The 17,686-nt window shown below is 43.1% G+C and overlaps 1 long non-coding RNA gene across 1 annotated transcript in view; it reads left to right on the forward strand.

Annotated features, from left to right (window-relative positions):
* LOC149781599 (uncharacterized) overlaps window positions 1-17,421 on the forward strand; it is a 30,283-nt gene extending 12,862 nt beyond the window's left edge. Inside the window, exon 2 of the long non-coding RNA XR_016414513.1 lies at window positions 15,977-17,421. This is a non-coding gene — a long non-coding RNA (uncharacterized LOC149781599). The remainder of the gene's footprint in view (window positions 1-15,976) is intronic.
* The last annotated feature ends 265 nt before the right edge of the window (window positions 17,422-17,686 follow it).

A 17,686-nucleotide genomic window follows, 5' to 3' on the forward strand; every position in this document is an offset into this window, starting at 1 on the left:
TTGGAATTCTTCTTCTTCCACGGTCTCCTCACATTCAATGTCCAAAGTTTCTCCACTTTGTAAAGAGGGATAACAGTCTTCCATGGCTTCTAATAATCTAGAATGACTTCTCTCAAACTGTTGATTTCTATCGTATTATCGAATTCTGCATACAGGATGACGTTCACCGTTACATCAGGGTCTCGGTTTGCAAACTGAAGCTCCACACGAATCTGACCAGATTTTATAGGGTGGAAATGTCCCTCGTCGCTGCCTTGGTCTGGAGTGAAATCAAAACCCCACAAAACATAACCTCCTGCATAATCGTCGTACGTAATACCGTGACTGGTGTTCGTTCCGAACTGTCCGGTAGCTTCGTACAAGGACAAGTACGATCTCAAGTAATTCTTCGCGGCACCAAAGTTAGGTTCAAAGGGTCGGGTACACAAGGTCTTGCTGTCGCGACTGACTTCGATCTTGGACATGCCAAAGTGTTGAAACTCAGAAGGATTTGTTCGAGGGTTCCGTTGAAAGCTGAATTCCTGACGATACCAACAATCAAACGCTTTGGTAACTGTCCTTGGAACAGATGATCTTCGATCATAGATCGCTGTCCAGCAGGAATGGTGAACGTTTTCACTTCTACGCGTCGTATCGGATACTTGGCGGTCGTTCTGCTCAACGTCTGACTGACGTCGTTTCCCACTTTGGGTAACACTTCCACACGACGCACGTAAAGTCGGGCTTCTTGAATGATGATTTTGTATTCATTGGCGTGGGCCATCAAATGGAAAGCGGCACTGCTACGATTCAGTCTCAGGCGGACATCCACCCCATTTAGTAAATACTTTTCTTGTAACCACATGTCCAAATGCAAACGATCCATCAGTTCTAAACTTCGCCCTTGCAGAATTTTCTTACGACGGTCGTTAAACCCCACATTGTGAGAATTGTCATCTTCTGTTAGGGCTGTGTCGTTAAACGTGGCTACACCTACCGTGTCAGGTTTCCATACCAAGCAAGCATCCAGATGAGTATTCTAGGCTTCTTTTCCGTACGTCAAGAGATTTTCCAAGTAGGCACGATACGGGTAAGTATCCATGTTGCTGCTGACCAGTTTGTTATTCAAGTACAAGTCCACTTCGCTGAACAAAGAATGCATGAAACTGTTGACAGGAGCTACTCTAGCATCGCCTCCTGGATTGGTGTTGTCCGTTTTGATCACTTTGACTTTCAAATACAGGTAACTGCTATTCAGATCGATGTAATCTTCTGGTTGTCCTTTGATTTCAAACTCGATAGGAGCGGAATCTGTCAAAGAAGAGACGGGATGAAATTTCACCGACTGGGATTCTTGCATCGTCTTCATAGTGGGTGGCATGGCAAACAGATCCAGTTCCGACTTGGAACAAACGCAAGACTCTCGATGCATCATTTTTTTTGTTTTTTGCTGTTTCTCAATACTTTAATAATCGAAAACGTCTAGATCTCGAACGGTTCTTCTTTTCTTTGTCTTTCTAGCTTTAGACGTGTAAAGTCTGGTGAAAGGGTGTTTTCTTCGTCGTCTCTTTCTGCCTTGTCCTTGCTGAATGCCTGATTCAGTAGCGTGCAGGGCATTTATAGGTGTTTCCCGTCGACCCAAAAGGTCTTTACCCGTTTGCAGCAAGACATTTTTGCCTGCCCTCATGAAAGCTTCTTTGGGGTTTTGTTTGTCAATCATGACATTTTGGAGAAATTCTTTGCCTTGCGTCAATGCCGCATCTTTCAAGGCGTGCAATCCGCGTGTCACCATCGGTTTCAACACCGGAGTCACCGAACGAAAGGCCGATTTTAACATATCTCCTAAACCGTGTCCTCGCTGTCGAGCAACCCCTCGGTACACTGGATACATGACTTACAACTCGTGAGAGAACCGTTTTCGAAAATGGAGTTTCACCGTGACTTTTCCTTTGGTGAATGAAATATTTTGTCCGAGATCTCCTTTTCTAGCAATGTTGACCGTGTCCAAATAAGATTTGCTGACAGGCAAATAGTGAAGATGTACAAATTCGCGGTGGACGTGATAAGTGTTTCCACCTTCCTCGTCAGCGGCCGTGGCAGAATCCACTTTGAAAGGAATGACATGCAGTAACGGTACAGAGGTGTGTCCCACCACGTTGTACTCCACCACATCGGAGTACACAAAAATCAAATTCAGTCCTTGGTTCAGTTCTACCGGGGAACGAAATAACTTGGTAAAAGAATCGTTGTCGGAAATGACTGGTAATTTGTTTTTCTTGATCATGGTCATTCTCATGTCCATGTCCCCACCCAACATGTCAAACAATTCAGGACAAAATAAAAAAGACATGATTTTACCCCCGTCAAATTTCATCAAGAAGCGACGAGCTGCTTTGTGGTATTCCATGGTCACACTTTTTTTGACACTTTCCAAAGCTTTAAGAAACACGACATTAAATCTGGAGGTAACGGTGCTGACTAAATGTTGACCGCTAAAATAATAGCCTGGGGGAACGAACAAGTGGTAGGACCACTTTTGAGTTTTGTCATCATATGTTTTGTGATTATATCTGACATGGCTATTCAAGTACTTTTGCAAGGGTTCGTCATGAACTTCCACCGTAAAAAAAATTTTGATTAGGAAGGACATTGAGGACTTGGGTTGGGTGAATGATTTCCACTAAAGCCACTTCCCAATGGGCTTCGTGATCTAATTGGATGGTCTGAGGTAATTTAACCGTGTAACAGAAAAACATGTTCTTAGGAAACACCTCGATGGAACTGTCACTGGGTAAGGTTAAGTAAAATTGGTTGTTACTGTTCATAATTCCAGAGTTCTGTGGCTGTCCGAGGGGTTACTGGACGTAATAGGCGTGTCTTCACCCAAAATGGGGTTGTTGTTGTTGTTGGAGTGGTGACTGGCACTGGCACTGGACACAAGGTTCCCGTTGTACCCGTTCGAAGAGAATTTCAGGGAGGGATTGGGAAGCAGGTAACCGATACAACTGCTTAATAAAATGGTCCACAATTGTTTGTCTCCTTGTTGCAAACTCAAATTGGCGATGGCTGCCCCGATGACACAATACACCACGAAGATTTGGCAGAAAAAGACGATTTGCGTTTTAGGCACACGTTCTCCACACCACACCCACAAGGGTTGTTTTTGTAAATCTTGCACAGAAGAACTGGGTGAAGGATTGGTAGCAGTAGTAGCTGCGTCTGTGTGAAAGGACATGATGGTCACTTCTTTTTATAGTCAATGACTTGCGAAGCGTAGATCCAAGAATCAAAACTGGGTGGATATCCTTTCCAACGTACTTTGACTTCTTTGACACGTCGTTTGCCCAATTTACGGGTTCTTCGTTCGAGAATGCTTTCGATGTCGTACACGTCGTCTTCTTTTTTGGTGATACGTTGTAACTCGGGCAAATAAAACGTTCCTTTGAGCACTTCTCCGTTCATGTCTTCCAATTTATAGACGGCAGGATGACGGCCATGCACTCGTCCAGTGACATGAAACAATTCGGTGGTCCAGTTAGGTAAGTAACCTTTGTCGAAAATGCGTTTGGTTTTGCCAATGCGTACCCAATCTCCTACGACTAACACTCCACTTTTCTTGGGGACAGCCCTCGTCGGGGATGTACCAAACAGGCGTTCAAACACCAGCACTTCGTTCTCGGGAGTCACCTCTTGCGGGGCACGTCCGATGCTTCGATGGTAAGATTGGTTGTACGCTTGCACCAGGTGCGGTAAGATGTCGATGTACTTCAGAGTGTGGTGATGCGCAAAATATTTCCATATGCGTTCTTTCAAAGTGCGTTGAAAACGTTCCACGATGCTGGCTTTGGTTTCAGGATTCTCGATGGTAAAAAAATGAATGTCACGTTTCTTTAATTCTTTTTGGAAAGCTTGGTTCAGAAATTCGGTGCCTTTGTCCGTTTGCCATCGAAGAGAGTGACGACCGCTTTGTTTCAACACCCGTTGCTGGGCTCGCACTAACTCACTGCTCGATTTGGAAGTCAAGGGTACGACCCAGGCGAATTTGGAAAAGACGTCGATGACACAAAACAAATATTTGTAGCCGCGATTGTAGCTGGCCAAATGAGAGACATCGGCTAAATCGGCTTGCCATTGATGATCGATGCCTTCCACTCGGGTGCGACTTCTGGAAAACTTGCGTCGAATGGGTTTGTGTAAAATGTAAGTAGCTTTTTCTTGTAACCATCGTTGCACTAGAGGTAAACGGAGACTTTTCAGTCGTGTTTTGGCAGCACGATACAATTTTTGAACTCCTGCATAACCTGCAGGATGGGAGGGATCGTAGTAAATGCTGGCTAACACTTTTTCCATTTTGTGTTTGTTTGTTAATAAGGCACCCACTCTTGGAGGATGCTACTCTTTATCTCTTGGGGTATTTTCTTGGATTGCAATGCTTTGCGTGTGCGACCGGCAATAGGTGTCGAAGAGGAGGATGTCAGAACAGGGGATATCGGTTCTTGTTTCACTTCTGTCTTCACTTCTGTCTTCACTTTCGTTTTCTCTTGTGATGAAGAAGGGGTGGTCATCATCTTTTTAATCCATCCAATTCTGGAGGTAGGTGGTGTTGTTAACTTGCGTACTTTTTCTGGTGGAGTTTGAAACCCTTCTTCTTCTCCCTTTTCTGTCTTGGTCATTCGTAGTAGTAGTGGTGGTACTGGTGATGGTGCTGGACTTTTCATCAAGGTCTTAAAATCTTTCAGAGTGGGAAGAGAACTATCGACTGAGGCTTTCTGGTTAAAGAGTTGCAATCGTTGCAAGAGTTGACCGTACTTTTTCGATTTTTCTGTTTCGGACAAATCTTGGCGATCCATCAAGGACTGCAATTCGTGCTGTAACTGGGACATCTCGCTCAGATTGGGATTGGGAGGTAAATACGGGGTGCGTTGTTCTTGCCAACGATGGTATTCCATATATCGTTTGTAAGGCACTAAAGCTAGTTTTCGTCCTTCCATGGGCTGTCAAGGGTCAATTCTGAGATCTTGGGACCGCAGAGGTCCTTTTTATCTTGCTCCCATCAGTCCTCCCAACATGGTTCCCAAGACTCCTTTCAACAATGGGCCTAACAAGAGGGGAAAAATTCCTCCACGTTGGACCAACATCTTCTTTTGACGAACGGGGATTTTCTTTTGAACCATTTGGCTAAGAACGTGACGATATTTGCCTAAGTATTGTTTCTGGTGTTTGGAAAAAGGGATCGTGCCTTTCAACACGTTCAAACAACATTCGCACACGGTATCGATGACCTCTTTGGAAGCTGATTGAATGAATTTTTTTCGTAGGGGTGGAGAAGCTTTGGACAGGACAGATAACATGTCCCCATGTTTGACTAAACGAGGAGGTAGTCCTTTCCTTTTCTTTCCTTGGGGCTGTTTAGAAGAGGGATGTTTTCTGGAGGGTGACATCTTCAGGAGCACCAAAACACTGATACCCCGACTTGGTCACAGAGCTTTTTTATACTGGAACGCGTCGCCACTGATTGTCTTTACGTCGTATTAACTTCAGGACCTGCATGACACGTCGTGTAGGGGTACGCAACGGACTAAATCGAACCAGTTCTTGCTTGGACAAATCCAGTAAACTTTGTAACATGCCCGATCTCTCTTGGACTTTGATTTTGGGAGAAGGTACTTTGTGAGCAGCGGCCACTGCCACTAAATTGGATGGTCCCGCTACTGGAGAAGTTCTCGAGGTCATCAACGGAGAAGTTCTTGGTGTGATCAACGTCTCCAAGTACTCTTCAGTTCTTGGTGTCATCAACGGGGAAGTGGATGAACCTGAGGCTGCCGGAGACGCGGTCACCGCCTTTGCAGGTCGTGGTTTGCGAGTGTAAGGTTGCGTCCTGCCCGAAGTGCCTCTCTTGCGACTAGTTTTCTTCTGTGGACTTTTCTTTTTCTGGGGACTTTTTCTCTGCTTCTTTTTCTGGGGGATTTTCCTTTTCCGGGGTGGTGTCTGGTAAGAGGAGGGTCCCGCCACTGGAGAAGTTCTTGGAGACACTGGTCTCCTTGGGGACTTGGTCTTGACACCGTGGCTCTTTTTCTTCTTCTTGGAGCTTCGTTTGACTTTTTTCTTGGGGAGAAGTTTGGGAGCATTAGGATCCCATCTTAAGAGAGAGCGAATGATGACCCCTCCTAGAGTACCGCTCCCTCCAGGTTTCAAAATGATTTGTTTTTTGGTTTGAGTGTCGATGCGAGGATCGGCCAGTTGGGTCAAGGCGACTTTGTTTCGATCAAAAAAGCGTTTGGCTTGATGAGGAATCTGAATGATTCCTTGTAGTAATTGACGTGCCGTCACCGTGAACCATCGTAAGACTTCTTTGAGACTAGCTTCTAAGACGCGAGCCCGTATTTGTGGATTTTTTTCTCGACTGATGCCATACAAGGCACGAATCAATTTGACGGGAAGATGCGACTGAAGGGACGTCATGTTCAAACTGTGTGTGAGACAGACGAAAAGTGTCTGAGGTTTTTATAGATTTTTTTTGTTGAGTGAAATTAAGTCGAGGACGGAGACGTGTACAGGACAGGCCCTCCGTCTTGGCACGATCTAAGTGTTCGTCGATGACTTTGACAGTGGAGGAAGAGGAAGCAGAGACAGCAGAGGTAGCCATAGTGTTAGGAATGTCACTTGTGACACGAAAACAAACAAGACAAGAGTTTATATACTTTTTCAGAACACGTTTATTGAATGTTTTAAACATGAATACGAAAGACAAAAATACATAAAAGCCAAAGGCTTAAGTACAACGATAAAAGGCACATGAAAACCATTAACGTGGAATAAACACAAGTGTCTGTACAACATGTTTTGGGTAAGGTTCTGACCAGTTCTATAGGGGGTAGAGTCACACAAGTGTCCTCCCGAAAGGGTCTTTCAGGCATGTCCACGACAGTCCTGTCCTGGGTAACGGGTTCTTCTGGCACCGTCACTAACACTGGTTAAAAAGTGACTTTATTCCTTGAACAACTCTCGTGCATACTGGGCCACTTCTTGGGTCCAAGCCTCAAAACACCCTTTTTTCCAGTCACGGACATCTGTCCAATCGGGGTGTAAGTCACAAGCTACACACACATCGTCATACACGTCTTCGGTAGCTAAAAGTTGACGAATCTTTTTTTCCTGTAGAGGTCGAGAAGTATCCAGATGAAAACTCAATGCTTTGAGTAAAAGGAGTCTTTCGTGACCATTTAAGGCCATTTGGGTGGTAAGTACTGTTCGTAAAGAGTCCACAAGGAATCGGCTGGTAAACGAAATCCCGGAAAACAAGTCACTAAGACACACACCACTTGTCGACCCAAATTGAATGGATACAGTTCTTGTAATAATCGATGGTAATGATCCACGGTTTGAATATGGTCATTGAGTTCCTTCCACGGAATCTGTTCAATCACTTGTGACATAAGCCGTGGCATGGATTCCTGATTTTATAGTCTCTTTATTTCGAATGCATTAAAGGTGCTTTCTAACTAGACATCTTCGTTCTCCAGTGGGGAATCTATATCTTGCATACTGTAACCTACACTTCAGAGTTTGTTTAGATGTTTCCTCTTCCGCTAAGCAGATTCCACGTAAAATATGTTGGTAATCCTTTAACTTGTCTTCCTCAATGCGTTGCTCTAGGTGAATCTCGAAGTAACCAAAATTACAAACATTTCGTTCATTCACTAACTCAAAGTGTTCAACAAGGTCTGACCACTGAAACAATTTCTGACGAATCAGTCCTCTTATACCATTCAGGTACCAGTGGTTAAACATCTGGTGACGTAACGGATGCAATTGTTCTTTGCGTTTGACTTGTATTTTGACCAGCTCTTGGTAAATGCGTTCTCTCAACTCCACAGGCAAAGCACGAATGTTCTCTTGTAAAGTATCCATGAATAGGTCATACTAAATCCTCTTTCTGTCACAAGAAATGTACAGACATGGTTTTAATTCATTGTCGAATCTAAATCGCTTAATCACTAATTTACACATTACAATTCGTTCAGAAGTTTCCTCTTTCACGAAGATGACATTGTGTAAAAGATGTTGGTAATTCGTTAACTCTTCCTCTGGAATTCGATGCAGTAAGCTTACAATGTAGTAGATAGAATCATCAATAGCAAACCAATCCTTTTTCAAACCAGGGGGACGTTGATCAATGTCTGTCCAATGGAACACTTTCAACTGAATCAGTCCATGTATATCATTCAGGTACCAGTGGTTCAAACACCGGTAACGTAACGGATGCAGCTGTTCTTTACGTTTCACTTGTATTTTGACCAGCTGTCGGTAAATGCGTTCTCTCAACTCCACAGGCAACGCACGAATGTTCTCTTGTAAAGTATCCATGAATAGGTCAGTCCGTACAATTCACAATCTTCTCCTAGAGTAAAAGTAATCCACATAGTGAGTAATTTCTGACCACTGCCATTCAGGGTAACGTTCAAGAATGTCATTGAACTCTTTTGATGTAAACGGTCTAGAGTAATATAATAGGATGAATACACCCTTGACCCAGAGAAATCTAACACACTGACTGACTTTTTTCACTTTCCTCTTGTGAATTTCTCGGCACAAAAGTTCTACAGTTACCCATTGAGATTTCACTCTGGCAAACCCCTGCCAAACTTCCTTGTAAATCTTCTATTGCAGTTCTTTAGGTAATGATTTAATATCGTTTTTGAAATGGAGTTTAAATACTGGTCTCGGTGATGTCCAACATTTGATTCCTAACCAATCTGGTTTCTTCTTCAACGACATGGTAAGTTACTTCAATGTCTCGGTCCCACTAAGGGTAAGTAATGACAATTCGGTGACCATCGAGCATGCTCTACGTAGGCCGAATCTTGCGGTTCCCAGTGGTGAAGTGACACACCGCAACTGAAGCACTTGACTTTATCCCCTTCGCCCAAGTAGAAAAATCCGGCTCTGGCTTATTCTTCGGGGGTCGGTCCTCCCATATACTTAGGCAATTTTCCTTTGAACGATTGAAGACGATTTTCAAAGTCGCAGTATTCCGACAAACGCACAGGAAACGAATATTCGTCTTTCACAGGTTCGTTTCGATGAGGGTTGGGTGACATGGATAGGAGTTTCCTCAGGGCTGGATGACATCCGTAGGGGGGTAGACGTGAAGGTGGACATCCACGTTTAAAACGAAACCCAGTAAAGTGTTCAAGAGGACGAGCGGCATCGCGTTCGCATCCCTCAGGTTTGACACGCACAGCATTACTTTGCATGATAGGGGTAGTGAGAACAAAGTTCCCATGATGCTTTACGGCATCGCTAAGGTCACAGCGTACAGCATCGTTCCCATCGCAAGGCTCACAATCGCATTCCACTTCAGAGCCCCCAAACATGAATTGTGCATGTCTGAACTTGTTTTGTGTTTCTCTGAAAGTATTCATCTTGTTCGCTTGGTCTTGGTAGTCACAATGAACTATCGATCTTGCCTAGGGTTCCTTTTTATATACAGACCAATACCAACGTGTCAATATAGTAAGGTGAAATGATTGGGAAGTCGCACTCGCTTCTGGTACACGATTTGATAGACTTTTTCCATGGGTCGACTGACGATGTGGTGGGTGGGTAAACGTATAATTTTGTTGGGCTGATAGGTGGTCACTTTAAAGTGTTCATCTTCTCTAGACTGCAAGGCTTCTTTCAATACGTCAAAGTTCACTACTCGACTGGTACGATAATTCAGAGTCAATCGTTTCACTTTACACTTCGTGTGAACTTCTCCTTGTTTGTCCCGGTATTCGTAGACGTAAATTTTTGGACCACCACTGACGGAACTTAGAATCTTGTCGTCGGGGTGCTCGTCTGTCCAGGCTCCTAAACGGTCTCCTTCGATGTCAGGGTGCTGTTGACTCGGGTGATGGATGTAAATGCAACTGTCCGTGTCAAAGTACAGGACGCGTTCCCCTAACAGTTCTAAAGCTTCGTACAATTTTAAGCGAGTATGAGCTGTCACGTAAGCCGCAATGATGACATTTCCAAAGGGGTCGTCTTGTACAAAGTCCAGATCTTCTTCGTAATTAACCAAGATCAAATTCTCGCGAACGATACGTGTTTCATGAATTTGGTTCTGTCGTGAATCATCTGGAAATAGCGGGAAGGTTCGGTCAAATATTCGGTCTTGGGTAAACACGGTCGTTGTGCCATTTTACCCCACAAGCAATTTAACATCACTTTGGCAAACGATCGCCTGCCTTCGTTTTTCTCGATGTGATCTAAAGTAATGCCTTCTTGTGCCCAGTATTTCTCTTTGAATGTCTTTTGGTCTTCGGGAGTGTGACACCAGGACGGATAGCCACTGGCTTCTTGCTTCAGTTTCAAAAAGGCATCCATGTAGTCTGCGAAAATGCCTTTCTGCGTGGGGTCACCCTTGTGGTATTGTTGTGTCTTGGGAAAGTGGCAAATTTCGTACACTTCTAACAGCTGGTATCCCATGTCCAAAGCTTTGAACATTTCTACGCTGACCCAAATCTCCGTCAAGGCCCGTTCTTCCTGGGTGTGATGACAATGTTGATCTTGGTTGTACGTTTCGGCACAAGTACGGCACAAAGGAAACATCAGTTTGCATTGGCAATGGTGAGGTAAGACAGGATGGTACAAGTCCGTGGGAGGCAAAACTTTGCACTTGATCAAGCCTTCGTATTGTCGAATGTTTTTCAGGTCGATGTGTTCCGTGAACAATTGCGGGTGCCCTGCAGGAAAGCGACAATATTTGCACACGTAGGGATACAGCGAACACACGTCCAAGTATTTGATTTCTTCTCCTTTCTCTTTGTCGGCATGGTACAGCAAACAGGTGGCAATGGTCCTACCTCCGTGCAAGCTTTGCTTCGGGTTCAGGGGGTCCATGAACTAGTAACCTTCCACGAGACGTTTAAACTCGGGATCGGTTTTCAAACGGTGATCGTATTCGTGTTCCCACATTTCCACTACTTGGTATCCTTGCTGTTCTAACTTTAGGCGTCGCTGACAAGTGTCCTGGTACAAGTCTTCCATGGTTCGCTGCAAAAACTGATTTTTAGTTTTACGGTCAGGGTAACAGACGGGACATCCGTGAAATAAGCAACCGTTAAACTCGTACAGGATCTTGGGGTTTTCTAAGTCCCAGTCATCGACCGAATGCGTTCCGATGGTCTTTTCACCCCCTCCGTTGCGGCATGCTGAATCCATTTGTCTTCCATGTCGCGCAAGTAATGTAACCAGCGTAGGGCTTTGACCGAGTATTGACGTTTGACATAGTTGGTCGTTTGAGGACTGATGACTGCAACGGTGTTTTCAGGCATGAATCGTTGTCGGTACACTAAGGAACACGCTTTGGCAATGGTGCAAGCTTCTTTCAAAGGATCGACCCCTCCGTGTTCCATGTACAGGTCTCGAAATTTTCCACAGCATCGCCGTAAAATGTCCACGTCGGAACGACAATACTTTAGCATTTCTTCCTGAAAGTCGAAAGGGTCTGAGGCATGAGCTGGTACCAAGCGTAGAAAGCTTCTCGTTGCTCGGTACGCATGTTGTCGGGGTCGTAATAGTGAGCCTCAGGCAAATGGGATAGAACGGCGTGTTGATTGGATTCCGTATTGGAAAAGTGTGGAAAGTACCCTTTAGCCATTTCTGTCATTCCAAACGTTTTAGGCATTCGACTCAAAGGCATGGCCAAATAGCTCATCGAATCTTTATACTGTACGTGTCCCACTTGCATAAAAATGATTTTGTCTCCGTTCAAAGTGACTTTAGGACGCTCGGTGCCTTGTTCCGTATAGTATCTGAGAAGAAACTGTCCGTCGTATCCAGAGAAATTGTGAGCCATCACCGTGGCATGACGATGACACTCTCCGTAACGTTCGATGTCCTCTTGGCTCCACGTCTTGTCGATGGGGTCTAAGACCCATCGAGCGAAATCGGCTAGCGTGTTCGGTCCTCGAAAGATTTTTTCACTCCCTCCAGGAATCTTACTGCAGTGAGGGCAATGACTGAAAATAGGTTCTTGAATGCACTTCTCACACGCTGGATGAGCCACGCAGAAATTAGGAATGTTAATGCCAGTCTCTTGCATGCATTCAAAATCGAAAAAGATGAAATTGCCTTTCTTCTTGTGTCCATCCTCTTACTCCGGTTGGGGATGGTACTTTTGCACGTAGCATTGGTGTTCCAAGTCCACAATGTGGTGACAAATGTGACATCGTTTATTTCCTCGACATACGTGTGCCTTGGTATTATTGTTATGTATGCCTTGTCCACACGTGGGTCACAATCTCAGCAGCTGACAAACACATTTCTGCTGTGAACCTTGCGTCTTCAGATGTTGTTGGTAACAGGCACGGCTAACAAACGTGCGCAGATAAGCTGAAAAATGCACCAGTTCTTGCCCTTCGTTCAGACAGGGTGGAGAGGCCAAAGATCCTGAGCATTTCGATCCGCAATGTTTGTGTTGCTCTCGATTGTTATAGCCATAGTCACATTTCTCACAGTAATAACTGTATCCCAGGAATGGGGTCTACTGGTAATGGTATCGAAATGTTCATCGTGATGATAGAGGTGAATGTATTTTCCATCCTTAAAGTCTTTCCCTCGAAACAACAGAGGTCCGCGCACTTCTTGAGGGTGCACTTTCAAGGTGTAGCGTGGAGCTAGGACAACTTGCAATGTTTGCATTTCAGGAATGCCACAGGGTTTGTCTTTGGGCAAGCCGGCTTGTTGTAACAGGAGTTCTGCTTCGTTTCGTTGTTTGGCTGGGTCCGATTGTCGAATAGTTTTCCAGGCTCTTTTCCATTCTGCCGTGTCGTTCTTGTTGGCATAGGTTCGTCCCACCACGATAGCCCTGGCTAAGCACATCTGGTCTTGAGAATTGTGAATTTGGACGAGACTCTTTTTTGTGCTGCGAAGATCGTTCACGAATAACACCTTATTGCTTTGTCCGGTCCCTTGAGGAGGAGAGACGTGGGTCATGTCCAGTGTGGCTTTTCCATCGGTGATGTCAAACTGGTCATTAGATTGTTGCACGTGTTGAATCTTGTCCATGACTTTGGAAGCGGTCAATTCTGCAGGGGTGCTAAACTCGATCCAAACAGGGGATTTCAAGCCGTCGTGTTGTATGGAAAGTCTCAAGCGATCGTCTTCTTTGGGTTGACATTGTCGCTTGAGTGTGGTGAGCAAAGAATCCCACATTTCGGTGATGAACCCTTCTGCTTTCTCCAACGGTACTTCGGACTTGAAATCTTTAAACTTCACCGTGTATTTGTAAGCCGTGGTTCTAAATTTTCTAGAGGGACGCTTTTCCGTCTCTCGAATGGAATAGTATTTTTCAGGGTTGTCTAAGGGGGATGAACTTTGTTTAGAGGGTTTGGATTCTGGTTCACTCATGTCCTCTTCAAAATCACTGGCATGAATTTGTGCCAAGACTTCAGCCCTGGTACGAGGCGATAGATCACGTTTCTGCCTCTTACTTTCTTCTTTCTTCTCAAATGAATTGGATCGTTTCATCTTGATAGCAAAACGTCAAATGAGTAAAGTTTAAACACCATGGACTAATTTATAGTCATAGCAGACCAGCGTATATAAAAGGTTGTGTGTCTTGTCCTTTCACTATTCATTTCACTCTCAAATCGAGCACAACGATGGAAGAGACTACCCAGATCGGACGTTTCATTAGAGCTTTGCGAGGGGTCATCCGAAAATTCTCTTCAGACCAGCCGAGGGACTACTCTCCTTCCTTTCAAGATAAAAGTGAAGATATTTGCTATATCTGTCAGAAGAAAGGGCATTGGTCTTCCGAGTGTCCAGACCGTCAAAAAAGAAAAAAAAAAGGCGGGCTAGAAAAGACAAAGGTCAAGATACCTGTTATTATTGTCAAGAAAAAGGACATTGGTCTCCAGATTGCCCAAAAAAGAAACAAGAGGAGTCAGAAGAAGAGAGGGATTCTTCAGAAGAAGAGAGGGATTCTTCAGAGGAAGAAAGCAGCCAGGTAAAGAAAAAGAAACAGGAGAAGAAAAGAAGAAGGGAAGAAAGTAAGGAGGAAGAGGAGGAAAAGACTGTGACGGTGAAGAAATTAAAAAAAAACAGAGAGACTAAACAATGAGACAGAAGAAGTGTATAAACTTTTTAAAGTGTTCTGTTGAGAATCGTGAATTGTGAATTGGGTTGTAAATAGTTATAAAAGAATAAATTAGGTATAAAAAGGTAAGTGTCCTTGAGTTTTGATTTTAAAATAAGAACGTACACTCACACACTCATACACACGTACTATAGGGGTAAAATGTTTTTTTTTTTAGTTTGAATGGATGTTGGCAATTGAAAGTCTATCTCTTTTCGAGAGACGTGGGTTGCCCTTTAAAGGGCCTTTTTTGGTGTAGGGGTGAGTTTAAGCAATCAACTTTAAGTGTCTTAAGCCTTTGCCACGGCCAAGGCCTACTTCTGGACTGCGTACTGTTGATGATGATGATGATTTGGTTGAAATCACTAAGGGTGGCACGGTAGGCTTAGTCACAGGGTTGGAGTGTTTAGCTCGGGAAGGTCGTATTCTCTTCGGTCGTAATAAAGAAGTCTGATACATTTGTTTCAGACTTCTTAACTCCGCTAAAATGTCTAACAGTACCGTGACCGTTTGATTTTCACACCCTTGTTTCTTTGCTGCTGCATCTTTTTGTTGCTGTTTTTTTCTTACCTCTTCTTCTTGCTGTTGTTGCTGTAGGAGAAAAGCTTGTTCCACTTCCTTTTTGCTGTTGTATAAATTTCTCCAATTCTTCTTTCTGTCTCTGTCTAAAATTCTCCACGTGTGGTAATGAAGGAGAAGGTGGCGAAGGTTCCGGAACAAATTCTTGCGAGGTAAGAAAATCCACAAAATCCCAATTTACCTCTTCTGAAAGTAAGTCCGGGTTCCCTTGGGTGGTCTCCACTGCTGGTGCACCCCAATTTATCGTTTTCTGAGTTTCCGTCATGTTGAAAAACTGTCGCATGAATTGACTGCGCACTGGCGCTAGCGAATCTATATAGACCACGTGACGTCACAGACTGCTCTCTTCGGATTGAATGTGGGCTGACTAAATTTTGTAACACGTGTTTGGATTGGTCAACGAACTCAATCCGTTTCAATCCTTCCTCTCTCTATAAATAAGTGCAGTTCGCTGCATTGATTCACCTGTTCTCGGCGCCTCAACATGTGGACCGATGTTCAATCTTCTACGCTTGTGTCTTCGATGATGTTCAGGACGGACATACCGATGTATGTCCGATCCAAGTGGACAGTTGTCCACAGGACAGACAGGAGCCTATGGATACGTAGGATTTACGTGGAGAGGCAAGGATGCCTCAAAAGAGTTTTAATCTATGGACCTACCATTAGACGAAGCCTAAGAAGAAGAAGATTTCGCAGATGCCCTTTATGTTAAGGGAATATTAACATAAAACCAAAGGCCCTTTTCAGGGCCACTCCAGTCTCTCGAAAAGACCTTGACTTTCAATTGCCTACCCCTTTTGTTTACTTTTTTATTTAAAAGCTAAAAAATAGAGACCCCTCCCTGTTTCAATTTCCCATGTTAATTTCCCTTGTCCCTAGACAGGCCCAAACTATAGTTCCCCTGTTCAATTCCCCTTGTCCCTAGACAGACCCAAGATTTTTTCCCCATGTTAAATTCCCCTTGAGGCTAAACAGGCCCAAGATTTTTTCCCATGTTAAATTCCCTTGAGGCTAAACAGGCCCAGGTGTTTCTCCCATGTTAAATTTCCACTGAGGCTAAACAGGCCCAGGGGTGTTTTTAATGCTAATTCCCATTGAGGCTAAACAGCCCACTTCACTACTGGTATTTATTCTGTCGGTTAGGTTCACATGTTTATTTTGAGGTGTGGGGTGAAAATTAACTTTTAAATGGCAAGTTTGTTGAATTCTATTATTAATTTTACTATTATTGTTATTGTTATTGCTATTATTATTATTATTATTATTATTATTCATCTTTCTTTGCAGGGTCAGACAATGCATATAAGAGGGATCAGTCAGTCCATTTCTACATATTTTGATGGTGGTAAATGGTATGATCTTAAACGTCACTGAGGCACCGCACCAAGACAGACCTAACGCTTCTACTTCTCCAATCACAGGATGGAATACTTTTCCTTCAGTTGATCTTCCTTAGCATTTTAATGCAGGACATGTACATTGCCACATTATATAATCTGTGCAATTTTCAGGACAAACCCAAAATACTGAAGCGAATGAGAACGATGATGATGTGCAGGACTTACATACAGCTATAACTTTACATAGAGGAAGAAATTATTTTAAAAGGCGTGCTCTTCTCCAAAACATTGTGTTACCTAACAGTCCTTATCCACATGACATTGTATGGGACCAGAGATGTACCGAATGGTATTTGGAGAGATGCGTTAGGGTCACAGCCTCGTTGAGTAAGACTGTGTCAAACGCAAGCAACCCACACCCTGCTCGTTCAATTTTATATAAAAACATTTGGGAGGAGTAGGCTTTAAAGTCTCGTGCAATGTTATATGGAATAGATAATTAAAAAATGCATTCACAGATTATTTAATTAAATCTAGAATGGAAACTGAAGGATTTTCTGCAGTGAAAACAGGATTATTGGTCAATTCAAAGTACCCATGACATGCCTGTAGATCTGATGGATTAGTTTTAGATCCTAGAGAAGAAAATAACTATGGACTACTTGAAATAAAATGTCCACATATTTTTCAGGGAATCGATATTAGAAAGTCTGATGAACAATTAACCAAACAGCAACAACGTGGCTTCTGTCTGCAATGATCCAATGAATATATTGAGTTAAGAAAGAGCAATACATATTAGTTTCAAATACAAACACAACTTGGCATAATGGGACTTATATGGTGTAACTTTGTGGTATGGTCTGATATACATTTGAAATAAATATGCTTACAATTTGACAAATATATTTGAGGACCACTTTCGGAAAATATAATTTCATTCCATCACAAATAGTTCTGTCCAGAATTCTTTGAAATGAGAATTCCAAGAAGGCAGATGCCAATGAGTTTGTGATAAATGATCACGACTGCAGATAATTCCTTTCATTAGGAAGAATCTTGACAGCAAGGTAATACTAATGAATCAATCAATTTAATATTGTACAAGACGACTAATACAAATTTAAAATAAGTATGTATTTGTGGGAAAATGTTCAATGAGGTACAATGTGATATTTACATTGACATGTAGTGTGTGTCTGTAATAGGTTGAAATGTGATTACGACAATATTTTTTATTTTCAATCAAAGTATCATTATTGTGTGTTTTATAAAAGCTGAATATTCCAAAATGTTGTATTCTCTTTATAATTGAAAAGTTTATTTTAGAACCTGACAAAGATCATATATTGTGATTTAGATGCCAATACAATTAAATTGCACAAAAATCAACTTCAACAATGATTTTTCATTTCTCATTAATGTCTACCTGTAACGTATTGGAAGGTCATTGGCAGATAATCATTTAACAAGAGGTTCCTGGAAATTTGCAAGACAAGAAACGATATAAACGATTTGACTTATTATTGGATCCAGACTCAGTGGCATGGTCTTGTGTAATAAATGAAAGCTTGTCACTATTTCGATTGCCCGTTCCACATGAATTCGATGTTTAGCCACATCTTTGATTAGTGCCTCCTCTTGTGCAGTGACAACC

Source organism: Sinohyriopsis cumingii, chromosome 15, assembly GCF_028554795.1.
Source record: "Sinohyriopsis cumingii isolate HCF-2022 chromosome 15, ASM2855479v2, whole genome shotgun sequence".
Taxonomy (NCBI): domain Eukaryota; kingdom Metazoa; phylum Mollusca; class Bivalvia; order Unionida; family Unionidae; genus Sinohyriopsis; species Sinohyriopsis cumingii.